General features: G+C 51.4%; 1 long non-coding RNA gene across 1 annotated transcript; it reads right to left on the reverse strand.

Annotated features, from left to right (window-relative positions):
- Positions 1 to 297: 297 nt before the first annotated feature.
- On the reverse strand, positions 298 to 12531 carry LOC142907755 (uncharacterized). Its single transcript, XR_012931254.1, has 4 exons — positions 12399 to 12531; positions 9789 to 9905; positions 1334 to 1385; positions 298 to 731 (listed from the first exon to the last, which is right to left on the reverse strand). It is a non-coding gene; the product is annotated as an uncharacterized LOC142907755 (long non-coding RNA).
- Positions 12532 to 13826: the final 1295 nt, after the last annotated feature.

The raw sequence follows: 13826 nt of genomic DNA on the forward strand, positions 1-13826 counted from the left end.
ATGACTACAGCCTCAAACTAAACAAGCGCAGAACCTGCAGATCGCTGTGACATGGAAAGCGTGGCTCATCATAAAGACAAAACCGTGGGAGCGCAGCGTGCGCTGTGCACATTTTGCTCGGAGTAGCCCTCGTTTACAGGAGAACATAACTACGTGTAATGCACGTACAGGAGAACATACATCCGTGTCACTCGACCACTTCGAGCATGCCGATTAAGGAATTACCCTCCTCACGGTGTGTATTAATTTATAAAAATGTCAGGATAGTTTTTCAACTGGTCTTGTGCACGAGTGGTTTTAGTCAAATCCATTGGCGCTAAACTAGTTTTGCGTTGCCTTTGTATTGTATTAGCCTCGGTGTCTTATAGAGTCAGAGGGTGGGCAAGTCGGGTGGCGTGTTCATATATATTGTTGCGAAAGTGTTTTATTGGGTCAAAGGATGGGGTGGCGAGTTATCGGTCTTTAAGTTATTTGGTCGGTGGGTCAGGATGATGCTTGTCGGGTGATTTACTTGTTGGGGGTACCCGTGGGCTGGCGGCTGGGCGGGGGTCGTCCGTCGGGTCGGTGGTTCGGCGGACGCGACGTCATTCGGCCATCCGTGCGAGCGTGGGTGGAGCAACCCGTCGGCGAGACGGCTCTTCTCCTGCTCGTACCTTTGTACCAGCCACCTGCCGGAGTTGACCAGAGCCTCGGCTCGCACCACCATCTCCTCCTCGTAGCGCTCGCTCGGGCTGTGGAGAGACACCAGTGCCGGCGTCACGAGCGTGGGTGCACCGGCAGTACCCCGAACCGAGCGGAGCCCGGACTCTACATGCACTTGGGCCGACCGGACCATGGCCCCGACTTTAATAAACAACACAAAACTAGCTTCGACCCTAACCGCACGATTGTTAATCACGCCACGCGATACGCACCTGATGAAAGCGCCGAGTTGCATGCGTGAGAAGTTATTATTTCCAATCGTTCAATATATTTGACATTTAAGCCCATGGTGGTGATGGTCAATGTGACACCGGTGCGGCAGGTTGGTTTGCGAGCCACCCCTACCACGCGAGACCGTGGCTAACAGAGCACACAAAACTGAACAAGTTATTACATTTAATCGTTAAACGGAGAATAATTGAGAAACAATACGAATGATAACAAGACCATACAAATGATCTGATCCGGAATCGAATAGTGGGCCTTGCAATGGGAGTAGTTGAGTTGCGGGGGAGCGAGTGCGGTGGAATGCCGGCCCCTTGTGAGCACCACAAGAAGCCGAGGGCAGAATAAAAGCGCGACACTGCCGTCGGTAGCGTCAGCGCAACGGGCTTCACGACCAAGACCGCACCTCATGGGCTGCTTCCACTCGCTCAAGAGGATGCCGAGCCTTTCTTGACATTCTATTTGGGGACAGGGAAAACACAGGGATTGTCAGACATTGCCACACTCGGAATGAGGAAAGTGAGAAGTGATGGGAGTGGAGTAGAGAGGGAGGGCATTTGTTACCAAAGAGGACGTCGCCGATACGTTCCACTTTCTGAGTGGGGTTTCCTTCTGGCTCCCCGTGTGCGACCGCGAGGCTGAGCTCGCCCTAATCCTGGGCCATGCGACCCGCGCTCTGCGGTGGCGATGTGTGGGCAGGGAGCCGCGTCACTCAAACGATCGCTCGGTCACCAGCTCAAGAGGACAGAGATCCCTCCTATCGCCCCAAGAGGCCGCCGGGACAAATGCTGCGAGCGAACATCTGTTAAGGCCGGAACGGCACACGAGGGGGTGATGTGGCCAGCACGGAGTGGCCAACCCTTGCCTCCAAAGTGCTGGATCACTGCCAGCCGATTCGGACGAATTACCAAGTTAGGGAACAGCTGACTGGGAGCAGGTTGGCCAGGGTGGGTTGATGAACAGTCAGCTGGATGAGTTCTGAACATGCTGCAGGTTGGTGTGTAGAGACAAGGGTTTCAAGTTTCAAGTTTCATTTATTAGGTATAGCCCTGTGAGCCATGTGGCTCTTAAGTCGGGTGCAACCGCAACAAACAAAATTTGAACACAGAACATCTTAAAGCGACAACGCATAACAGAAACATCCAGGAATAAACCAGCAAATATTCCACAAAAAAAAAAACGTATTAATACGCTGTGTGAAAAAATCAAAGTGGTGCAAGCCAACAACAACCATAAGACAATTTAGATTAACCATGTTTTCGAATCACCAAAATAAAGCTATAAAAACAAAGTAACAACAGTAATCATAGGAACTGTGATTTTAAATTTAACAATAAACGATATACATAACACGTACGACAAAAACCTGCAGCCATAGCTGGCAGCACGACACTCCCAGTGTATGATGTGTGAGTCAGCAGCAGCGTGAGTGAGTGTATGATGTGCGAGTCAGCGTATGATGAGTGAGTCAGTAGTAGCTTGAATGAATGTATGATAGGTGAGTTAGCGCACGATGAGTTAGTCAGCGCATGATGAGTGAGTCAGTGTATGATGTGTGAGCAAGTCAGCGGCAGTGTGAGTGTATGATGTGCGAGTGAGCCAGCACACGATGAGTGAACCTGTGTATGATGAGTGAATGAGTCAGTGGTTGTGCGAGTGTATGATGTGTGAGTGAGTAAGCGCATGATGAGCGAGTCAGTGCATGGTGTGAGTGAGTCAGTGCATGGTGTGAGTGAGTCAGTGCATGGTGTGAGGGAGTCAGTGTATGATGTGTGAGAAAGTCAGTGTCGGCTCCCTCTGCTCGCGCCGTCGGTCATCCCCCGGCTCCGTCGCCCTCCTCCTGGCTCCGTCGCCCCCCCCCCGCTGGCTCCGTCGCCCCCACCCCCAGCTCCGTCGTCCCCCCCTCAGCTCCGTCGGCCCCCCCCCCAGCTCCGTCGGCCCCCCCCTGGCTCCGTCACCCCTCCCCGGCCCCCCCGGCTCCGTCGGCTCCCTCGGCTCCATCGGCTCCCTCCGTCGGCCCCCTCGGCCCCCTCACAAACGGCCCCGCCAGCCGCTGCTAGGAGCGCGGCCCGGGAGCACCCCAGGAGCGCGCCTCAGGCGGCCATCTTGCTAAAATGACGTCACGCACCGTGTTCCCCGGAGTGGAGCGAAGTGACTCCGATGCGACGGCCAGGCCGCTTGCCGTCAATTGGACAACCGCGCCTGGGTTGATATCGGCCTCGGCTCTCTCCCCTCTCTCACTGCAGAGGCTGCGAATGGGATGCGGCAGGGTGTGGTGGGGCTGGCGCTTGCAAGTAAAGGGTTAAAGGGTGACTGATGACAAAATGTTAAAGCTGCCTTCTGTTTACCCAGGAGAGCCTTACTGAGTCTCAAGACATTATCAGGAGGTTCCCGCTACATTGGAATGTTTGGCCAATTGGATTGAGTGGTGTGTGTGGGAGGAAATGGTACCAAGTAGAACGTCATGAATACGACGAGGATGCACCTCAATGATAAGGATAGATGGAATCAAGAATCCATCGATGCATGCCTTCCACTAGTCACCTTGTGGCCTAAGCCCACAACACACGATATTTCCAGGGAGTCTCCCATCTAAGCACTAAGCCCAGGCCTGCTTATTCTCCCAGAGCCAATGAGACTGTGTGGTGTATTCAAAGCCATTGGGTTGAAGGCAATTGACAGGCAGGCAGAGCGAGTGGTGGGCGCATGGGTGGCAGTAGAAGCGGCCGATGTAGACCGCTCTGAATGGATAGAGGTGGTCGAGCGAGATGATTGCGTAAGGAGTAGCGGACTGGTGCATTGTGGCCGTGATCGGACATCGAGTGGTCAAGCGGGTATTGTGTGCAATGCACTAGAAACCAGTTCTGATCCGTCACACCGGTGGTGAGAGGCTGCCGACTTGGAGACGTTTGCCCAAGCTCCCAATCCGAGTTGGGCCACCTGTAAGAAGGGAGGGCGCGCACTCGAACTTGGGCCGGCCACGACCGTTTTACCAGCGGTCGAGATCCTCCCGCGAGCTCAGGGAGGCCGGCTCGGGGCGCTGGCGCTGCGATTCGGCCACGGCGAGGGTCTGGAAGTACGGGGACATCCGCTGCGGGCGGCCGCCAGACGGGACGCCGGGTCGCTGCGCTACAACGACGACGACGGGGAGGACGATGAGGGCTACGGGTGCGAGCAGTGGCGGCAACAACTGTGACAGAAACAACTGACGCGGCATCGGCGCTCACGTAGCGGATAGCGCACCGCGCTACGGACCCGGCGAGCCGAGTTCGAGTCAAGTGCGCGGTTAAGAATGGCGACAGCAAACATCAGAACCGATCTCTCATCCCCTGTGCGCTCCTCGTGATCACCTGGCTTATAATAGTTGCACATTTACAAATTTACCAACTTACTTAGGTTCAGATGAATACGAGAACCTGGTGTGGCTTGTAGTGAACGTCAGCAAGGGGGAGACGAAGGCGGCCAGCCATGGCGCTGGTCACACCACCTCCCTTGTGTTTAGTGCCGTCCTTGATAGGTGGGCACTTGACCTAATATTCTGTGTAGGCTACAAGACCTTTGTCTTTACGTGTGTACGTGTGCGAGTGTGCAATTGTGTACAAGTGTGTAAATGTACAAGTGTGCACGTGTGGGTATGGCCTCAAGGTGCACATAGCCTGGCACAAGCGCCGTGGTGATGTCACCGCCACTTAGTGGCGAAGAGTGGTTGTTGTTGTGTTATCTACAATGAAGCATTTGTAGAGAGTGTAAAGTGGAGAGTTTTTCATATCTGAGCAGTGTGCTTATGACCAGCTCCGGTTTGACAGCAGAGGTCTCACTCTGAATCAGTTAGGCGGCATTATCTATTCATCGGCTGTTTAATGCTGTGTGGAAGCTTCATGGTCTGTTACGCAACACGAAGCTTTGGATCGTCTCAACCACAGCCATGCCCTTCCTTCTCTATACTTGTGAAATGTTGACCCCTCATGGAACATCTGCGCTGGTTAGAAACATTTAGGCTGGCCTGCGTACGGTCCATCCTTGGTTTAACCAGGCTGGATTGTCCTTGAAAGACCGCGACACAGTCCCATTAATGAGCTCCTCCGGCAGGCAACGCTGCATTTGCTGGGTCATGTAGCCCTCATGCCCCACCACCTCATGCCCAAGTTGCTTGTTTGTCCATTTATAGAGGTTAAAAGGGCAAGAAATGGGCTGGAGTAGAGATGGACTGATGCAATACGGGAGGATGTGAAGCTGAGTGGACTTGCTGAAGACCGGTACCAGCGGTGTTAAGATCGACCTCTATGGAGGAGGGTCGTGAAAGACGCTACTGGGCAGTTGGAGGCAGTCGCCCTCCAACAACAACTCAGGGCAGAGGAGCGGCGCTCACAACAATGAACGGAGTGCTGGGTGGATAAAATGCAGCAAGTTGGCGCAGTAAAGGACACAGCTGGTGCATCCACCAAGCATCTTAGTCAACGCATGGCATCTGGGTGTGTCCCGTGACATTGTGTCAGCGAACCTTCGACACGTCACGTGGCCTCAAGTGCATCTAGCCTGGCAGAGGCACCATGGTGACATCACTGCCACTTAGTGGGGAATGGCGGTCTGTTGTTGTTGAGTGTACAAGTGTGTATGAGTGTAAACGTGAGTGTACACCTGTGTATACGTGAGTGTATACGTGAGTGTACACGTGTGATGCGGCTAAGTGGTAGTGCTGTATTAACCGTAGTAATAACACTGTGGTGTGGTAGTAACTGCAGTAATATGAATACTTTGGTGTGGTAGTAACAGAAGTAATATTAGTAAGAGTAGTTATAATTGTAATAACACTACCGTGTGATAGTAACAGTAGCAGTATTAGTAACAGTAGTAGTTATACTAGTTATAATAACACTACGGTGTGGTAGTAACAGTAGTAGTTATACTAGTTATAATAATACTACGGTGTGGTAGTAATAGTAGTAGTTATACTAGTTATAATAATACTACGGTGTGGTAGTAACAGTAGTAGTTATACTAGTTATAATAACACTACAGTGGTGTAGTAACAGTAGTTATACTAGTTATAATAACACTACGTGTGGTAGTAACAGTAGTAGTTATACTAGTTATAAAACTACGGTGTGGAAGTAACAGTAGTAGTTATACTAGTTATAATAACACTACGGTGTGGTCGTAACAGTAATATACTAGTTATAATACTACAGTGTGGTAGTGACAGTAGTAGTTATACTAGATATAATAACAATACGGTGTGGTAGTAACAGTAGTAGTTATGATAGTTATAACTCCACAGTGTGGTAGTAACAGTAGTAGTTATGATAGCTATAACATTACAGTGTGGTAGCAACAGTAGTAGTTATGATAGTTATAATAACACTATGGTGTGGTAGTAACAGTACTAGTTATGATAGTTATAATAACGCTACGGTGTGGTAGTAACAGTAGTAGTTATGATAGTTATAACAACACTACAGTGTGGTTGTAACAGTAGTAGTTATGATAGTTATAATAACACTACAGTGTGGTAGTAACAGTAGTAATGATAGTTATAATAACACTACAGTGTGGTAGTAACAGTAGTAGTTATACTAGTTATAATAACACTACGGTGTGGTAGTAACAGTAGTAGTTATGATAGTTACAATAACACTACAGTGTGGTAGTAACAGTAGTAGATATACTAGTTATAATAACACTACGGTGTGGTAGTAACAGTAGTAGTTATACTAGTTATAATAACACTACGGTGTGGTAGTAACAGTAGTAGTTATACTAGTTATAATAACACTACAGTGTGGTAGTAACAGTAGTAATGATAGTTATAACAACACTACAGTGTGGTAGTAACAGTAGTAGTTATGATAGTTATAATAACACTACGGTGTGGTAGTAACAGTAGTTATACTAGTTATAACACTAGAGTGTGGTAGTAACAGTAGTAGTTATGATAGTTATAATAACACTATAGTGTGGTAGTAACAGTAGTAATGATAGTTATAATAACACTACGGTGTGGTAGTAACAGTAGTAGTTATGATAGTTATAATAACGCTACGGTGTGGTAGTAACAATAGTAGTTATGATAGTTATAACAACACTATAGTGTGGTTGTAACAGTAGTAGTTATGATAGTTATAATAACACTACAGTGTGGTAGTAACAGTGGTAGATATACTAGTTATAATAACACTACGGTGTGGTAGTAACAGTAGTAGTTATGATAGTTATAATAACACTACAGTGTGGTAGTAACAGTAGTAGTTATACTACTTATAATAACACTACGGTGTGGTAGTAACAGTAGTAGGTAATAACAGTAGTAGTTATGATAGTTATAATGACACTACTAGTGTGGTAGTAACAGTAGTAGTTATACTAGTTATAATAACACTACAGTGTGGTAGTAACAGTAGTAGTTATGATAGTTATAATAACACTACAGTGTGGTAGTAACAGTAGTAGTTATGACAAACAATACAGTACACAAAATCCGTGACCTGATCCCATACGTGAAGGATGTCGTTCCTGACTTACAGTACCCCGGGGTTTACAAATTGAGCTGCACTTGTGGTGACTGCTATATCGGGGAGACGAAGCGACATGTCTCTGACCGAATTCGTGAGCAAAAATCAGATTTGAAACACGGCAGAACGAATTATTCTGCCGTAGCTGACCACTGTTACAACGCTGTGGGTGATCACGATGTAGTTTTCTCCGATACCAAGGTTCTCTGCAAACCCACGGGTTTTTATCAGAGATTTGTCCACGAGGCAAATCGAATTTACAAACACGGACACAATTTCAACCGAGACTATGGTTTCAAATTAAGCAATAAATGGAAAGATGTTCTAAATCAAACCAAACATTAAACTAATTTTCAATGGTACAGTAAAGTTTTTTCAAGTAGTGGTATCCCAAACTTTCACAGCTGCTTATTTCTCTCCACTCGCTCACTCCACTCACTCACTCCACTCACCTCACCCCACTCCACTCACCCCACTCACCTCACCCCACTCACCTCACCCCACTCACCTCACCCCACTCACCCCACCCCACTCACCCCACCCCACTCACCCCACACCACTCACCCCACCCCACTCACCCCACCTCACTCACCCCACCCCACTCACCCCACCCCACTCACCCCACCCCACTCACCTCACCCCACTCACCTCACCCCACTCACCTCACCCCACTCACCCCACCCCACTCACCCCACCCCACCCCACTCACCCCACCCCACTCACCCCACCCCACTCACCCCACCCCACTCACCTCACCCCACTCACCTCACCCCACTCACCTCACCCCACTCACCTCACCCCACTCACCTCACCCCACTCAACTCACCCCACTCCACTCACCCCACTCACCCGACTCCACTCACCCAACTCCACTCACCCCACTCAGCTCACCCCAGTCACCTCACCCCACTCAACTCACCCCACTTAACTCACCCCACTCAACTCACCCCACTCAACTCACCCCACTCAACTCACCCCACTCAACTCACCCCACTCCACTCACCCCACTCCAGTCACCCCACTCACCTCACCCCACTCCACTCACCCCACTCACCTCACCCCACTCACCTCATCCCACTCACCTCATCCCACTCACCTCACCCCACTCACCTCACCCCACTCACCTCACCCCACTCAACTCACCCCACTCAAATCACCCCACTCAAATCACCCCACTCAAATCACCCCACTCACATCACCCCACTCACATCACCCCACTCACATCACCCCACTCACCTCACCCCACTCAACTCACCCCACTCACCTCACCCCACTCACCTCACCCCACTCACCCCACTCCACTCACCCCACTCCACTCACCCCACTCGACTCACCCCACTCCACTCACCCCACTCCACTCACCCCACTCACCTCACCCCACTCACCTCACCCCACTCAACTCACCCCACTCAACTCACCCCACTCAACTCACCCCACTCACCTCACCCCACTCACCTCACCCCACTCACCTCACCCCACTCACCTCACTCCACTCACCTCACTCCACTCACTCTACTCCCACCCCCCCCCCCCCCCCCGCTGCTGGTCCGTCATGGTCCCCACCCGCTCCTGAATAAGTTAGTGGGTGAGAGCTTCTGAGTGAGTCTGTGAACAATTGAGTCTGTGAGCGAGTGAATCTATGAGCGAGTCTATCAGAGAGGGAGTCTGTGAGCGAGTAAGTAAGTCAGGGAATCTGTGCGCATGGGTAAGTGGGCGAGTGAGGGCATGAGTGAGTGGGTAATGATTTTGTGAGTCAGCTTCTGAGCGAGTGAGTGGGTGAATTTATGAGTGATTCTGTGAGTGGGTGCTTGAGTGGGTGAGCAAGTGGGTGGGTAAAATGGTGAGTTTTTGAGCGAGTTTCTGAGTGAGTGGCTGAGTGAATAGGTGAGGGATTGGGTGAGCGAGTAAGCCTGTGAGTCGTTGAGTGGATGGGTGCACGAGTGGATGAGTCTGTGTGAGTCTATGGGTCTTTGTGCAAGTATATTGTCTGTGTTTCAACGGGTCTTTGTTTGAGCTAATTGGTTTCTGTGTGAGTCAATAAGTCTATGGATCTATGTGTGAGTTTTGGGTCTCTGTGTGAGTCTATGGGTCTGTGTAAGTCTATGGATCTATGTGCGAGTCTTTGGGTCTCTGTGTGGTGCACATAGCCTGGCATGTGAGTAGGGGGTACCGTACCCCTGTGCGGATGTGTGGCGGGGGCACCGTACCCCTGTGCGTATGTGGGTGGGGTACCGTAACCCTGTGTGTATGTGGGTGGGGTACCGTACCCCTGTGTGTATGTGGGTGGGATACCGTACCCCTGTGTGTATGTGGGTGGGGTACCGTAACCCTGTGTGTATGTGGGTGGGATACCGTAACCCTGTGCCAGGGGATCTTTCCACCCTGGGGCAGAGGGAGGATCATGAAGGTGGACCCGGAAGCGCTCGGCTTGGGAGACGAACCTTCCTCCTCCTGCTTCTTGTTGTTGTGCTGGAGGGTAGGGGGTGTGGAGAGGGAGGAAGGGAGGAGGAAGAGAGGAAACTAGACTATTTATATTTTACCGGGTAAGGCCCACCGAGCTACACAGCTCTTCTACACAAGGGAAAAGGCCAAAAATTATCGGTCAACGAAGTGGCTTATCATCACGTCGACATTTATAGAAACCAAACACTCTGAACGCGACCACAGGGAGAGAGAGACACGCAAACTCAAAATATCTAGCAGGTGTGAGGGTAGGGATCGAACCCACGACCTCTTGTATTACAGGCAAGGTAGTTACGGGAGAAAGGAGAGGGATAGAGAGGCAGGGAAAGAGAGGGAGGTAGAGGGGGTGGGGGAGAGAGGAAGAGGAAGGAAGAGTGGGTAGTGGGTAAAGGGAGGGGGGGCAAATAAGTCAAACTCACAGTATTGCTTGTACTCACCATGATACAATCACCATCAAACTCACACTGTCACATACCATCACTCACATCCTCACCACGATACTCACACACCCACACACACTCACCCTCGTAAACACACCATTACCATCCAACTCGCACACACGACATGATTGTCACATACTCAATCACAATTACTTACACACAAGCTCACCAACTCACAACGACAATGGCCACCATTCGCCACTACGTGGCGGTAATATCATCACAACAAACCAGGTGCCATGGGTTGACTGCTGTGCCAGACTAGATGCAGGAGCAGGAGTACACGGGACAGACCCAGGTGCCATGGGTTGACTGCTGTACCAGGCTAGATGCAGGAGGAGGTCACAGGACAGATCCTGGTGCCACAGGTTGACTGCTGTTCCAGGCTAGGCGCAGGAGGAGGTCACGGGACAGATCCTGATGCTATGGGTTGACTGCTGTGCGACAAATCCACTCGAGTGACAGCCAAGGTCAAAGGTTGGAGTGCAGCCAGTAAACTCCTGACCCCTGAACCTGGACCACCAAGAAATAAGAGGGAGATGGAGACAAGGGGAGAGAGAGGAGGGAGACACGGGGAGAGAGAGCAGAGGTAGGAGGAGAGCGCTTAAAGGAAGCGAGAGCTCCTCTAGAGATGCAGGAGGTAAAGATGGCCCAGAATCAACGACGACTGCAAGGTATGCTGGGAGGCAAGGTCATGTGACCAACGTGACACAGGGGCGGCAGTGCTGGCTCGAGCCATCGCTGTTGGAGCCAGAAGGCAAGAGGACCCAGAACGCATCCTTCATCCCAGCACCTGCACCAACCACAATCACCACCACAACTATAACCAAAACAACCATAAAATAACCACAACTAAAACCACACCTCCAATTAGCACGGTTGGCTGGGAAGGGTGCGACATAAGTTCAAAATACATACAACTACCATAACAACCATTAAAACCACCTACACCACAACTATGACCATTACAACCACCACCTACACAATTATAAGAAATATAACCACAAACACCACAACCGCACATATAACCACAACCTACACAACCACAATTATAACCACAACCAAAACCACCACAAGCACCACAACCAGAGCCACAATTACCATAACAACCAACATAACCACCTACACCACAACTGTAACCTCAACCACCACTACAACCACCTATACAACCAAAACTAAAGTCACAATTATAATCACAACCACCACCACAACAACCACAACCACCACAACCACCACCACGACCGCCACCACGACCACCACCACGACCACCACCACGACCACCACCACGGCCACCACCACCACGACCACCACCACGACGACCACCACCACGACCACCACCACGACCACCACCATGACCACCACCATGACCAAACAACAAAAATATTGACGCAGATACTACACAACCACTGCATGAAGGGTCTTTATCCCTCTGTGGTTGGGTGAGTGGGTGGGTGGCTGAGTGAGTGGGTGGCTGTGTGGGTGGGTGAGTGGGTGGCTGAGTAGCTGAATTGGTGGGTGAGTGGGTGATTGGGTGAGTGGGTGATTGAGTGGGTGGCTGAGTGAGTGGATAAATTGGTGGGTGAGTGAGTGGTTGAATTGGTGGGTGAGTGGCTGAGTGAGTGGGTGGCTGAGTGGCTGAGTGGGTGGGTGAGTGGGTGGCTGAGTGAGTTGGTGGCTGAGTGGGTGGGTGAGTGAGTGGCTGAGTGTGAAATGGACTCGAACCTGCACCTCTGCATTGCAAGTCCAGTGAGCTCACAGCCCGCGTGTGGAGGGGTAAAGTGTGGCTACGCCCAGCGTGGAAGAGGAGACCAATTACTCCACATCGCGGCCTCTAGTGGAGACCATTTCTGCCACGACAACAAATCCGTCCCTCCAGAGATACAAAAAAACTAAATTTAACTCATCCCATCAGCCGCAATCTGGCAGTGCCTCTCCTCATCATCATCAGCAGCAGCAGGGCCGTGAACTCAGCAGGCGCCTAGCGCGAGACGGCTGTGGCCCAGGCGCCTCCTCTGCCTCCCCCTCCCCCGCACCACCGCCACTGCTGCTGTGTCCACACCGTGCAAGCTTCTCGCCTTCTTCGGGCTGAGTCGACGTAGAGGTGGCCCAGCCAGCGAGCCGCCGCTTCAGAAGCTCGCGAGCCACCGACGGTGGCCGTGAGCGGGAATCCAAATCGGCCGCTCGCCACCCACAATGCAAAGCGCCGCCTCCACTCGCCCCGGCCTCAGCGGAAGAAGCAGCGGGGGGAGGGGCGGGGAGAGGGGGCGGGGCGAAGGGGGTTAAGGGGTGGGGCGAGGGGGTGTGGCCATGGGGGGGAGGAGCTCCGTTGGGGGGAGGGGCTCTGGGCTGATTACGTCGCGGTGGGCGTGGTCTCATGGTACCGCCCCCTCGTCTCGCGCCACGCGCTTCCCCCTGGCAGTTTGTCCGTTGGAGAGGCGGGGAGAGCATCTGGCGAAGGTGAGGAGCGGTGAGGTGGTGTGAGTCTGTGTGTGTGTGAGTCTGTGTGTGTGTGTGAGTCTGTGTGTGTGAGTCTGTGTGTGTGTGTGTCTGTGTGTGTAGTGGGGAGCGATAGTGTAGCGGTTAGCGCGCTGCGCTATGAACCCGGTGACCCCGAGTTGGATTCCCTCAAGGCCAACACCGGTGGCGATTATGTGAACCGGTCCTGGGCCTCCCCTAGGTCGACTCAGCCTCAAATGAGTACCTGGTGTGGTGTGAAAGCGTCGCCACTAGGGAGACAAAGGCGGTCGGGCGTTGTGTTGGCCACCCATTCCCTCGTGTGCCGTTCTGGCCTTCATAGGTACTGCTGGCTATCAGCACTTGCCCCAACAGTCTATTTCATCTATAAGGGGGATCTTTATCTTTGTTGCTAGTGGTGTTGTTGGTGGTGTTGATGGTGTTGGTGTTGATGGTGGTTGTGTTGGTGGTGTTGTTGGTGGTGCTGTTGGTGGTGTTGGTAGTCGAGTTGGTGGTGGTGTTGTTGATGGTGGTGTTGTTGATGTTGATGGTGGTGGTGTTGGTGGTTTTGATGGTGGTGGTGTTGGTGGTGGTGTTGTTGGTGGTTTTGGTGGTCGTGGTGGTGTTCGTGGTGTTGGTGGTGTTGATTGGGGTGTTGTTGGTGGTGTTGATGGTGGTGGTGTTGGTGGTTTTAGTGGTCGTATTGGTGTTGTTGGTAGTGCTGTTGGTGGTGCTGTTGGTGGTGTTGGTAGTCGAGTTGGTGGTGGTGTTGTTGATGGTGGTGTTGTTGGTGTTGATGGGGGTGGTGTTGATGGAGGTGGTGTTGATGGGGGTGGTGTTGGTATTGTTAGTGGTGTTAGTGATGTTTTTGGTGATGGTGTTGATGGTGGTAATTTTCTTGTTGGTGGTGGTGCTGGTGTTGTTGGTGGTGGTGTTGTTCGTGGTGTTAGTGGTGGTTCCTACGATCCGTCATGGCTTTAAACAGGCTGGATTGTGTGAGGGGCTCACAAATCCTTGAAAGATCTGGACACTT

Source organism: Petromyzon marinus, chromosome 82, assembly GCF_048934315.1.
Source record: "Petromyzon marinus isolate PM22_M1 ecotype Great Lakes invasive population chromosome 82, UKy_Petmar_22M1.pri1.0, whole genome shotgun sequence".
Taxonomy (NCBI): Eukaryota; Metazoa; Chordata; class Hyperoartia; order Petromyzontiformes; family Petromyzontidae; genus Petromyzon; species Petromyzon marinus.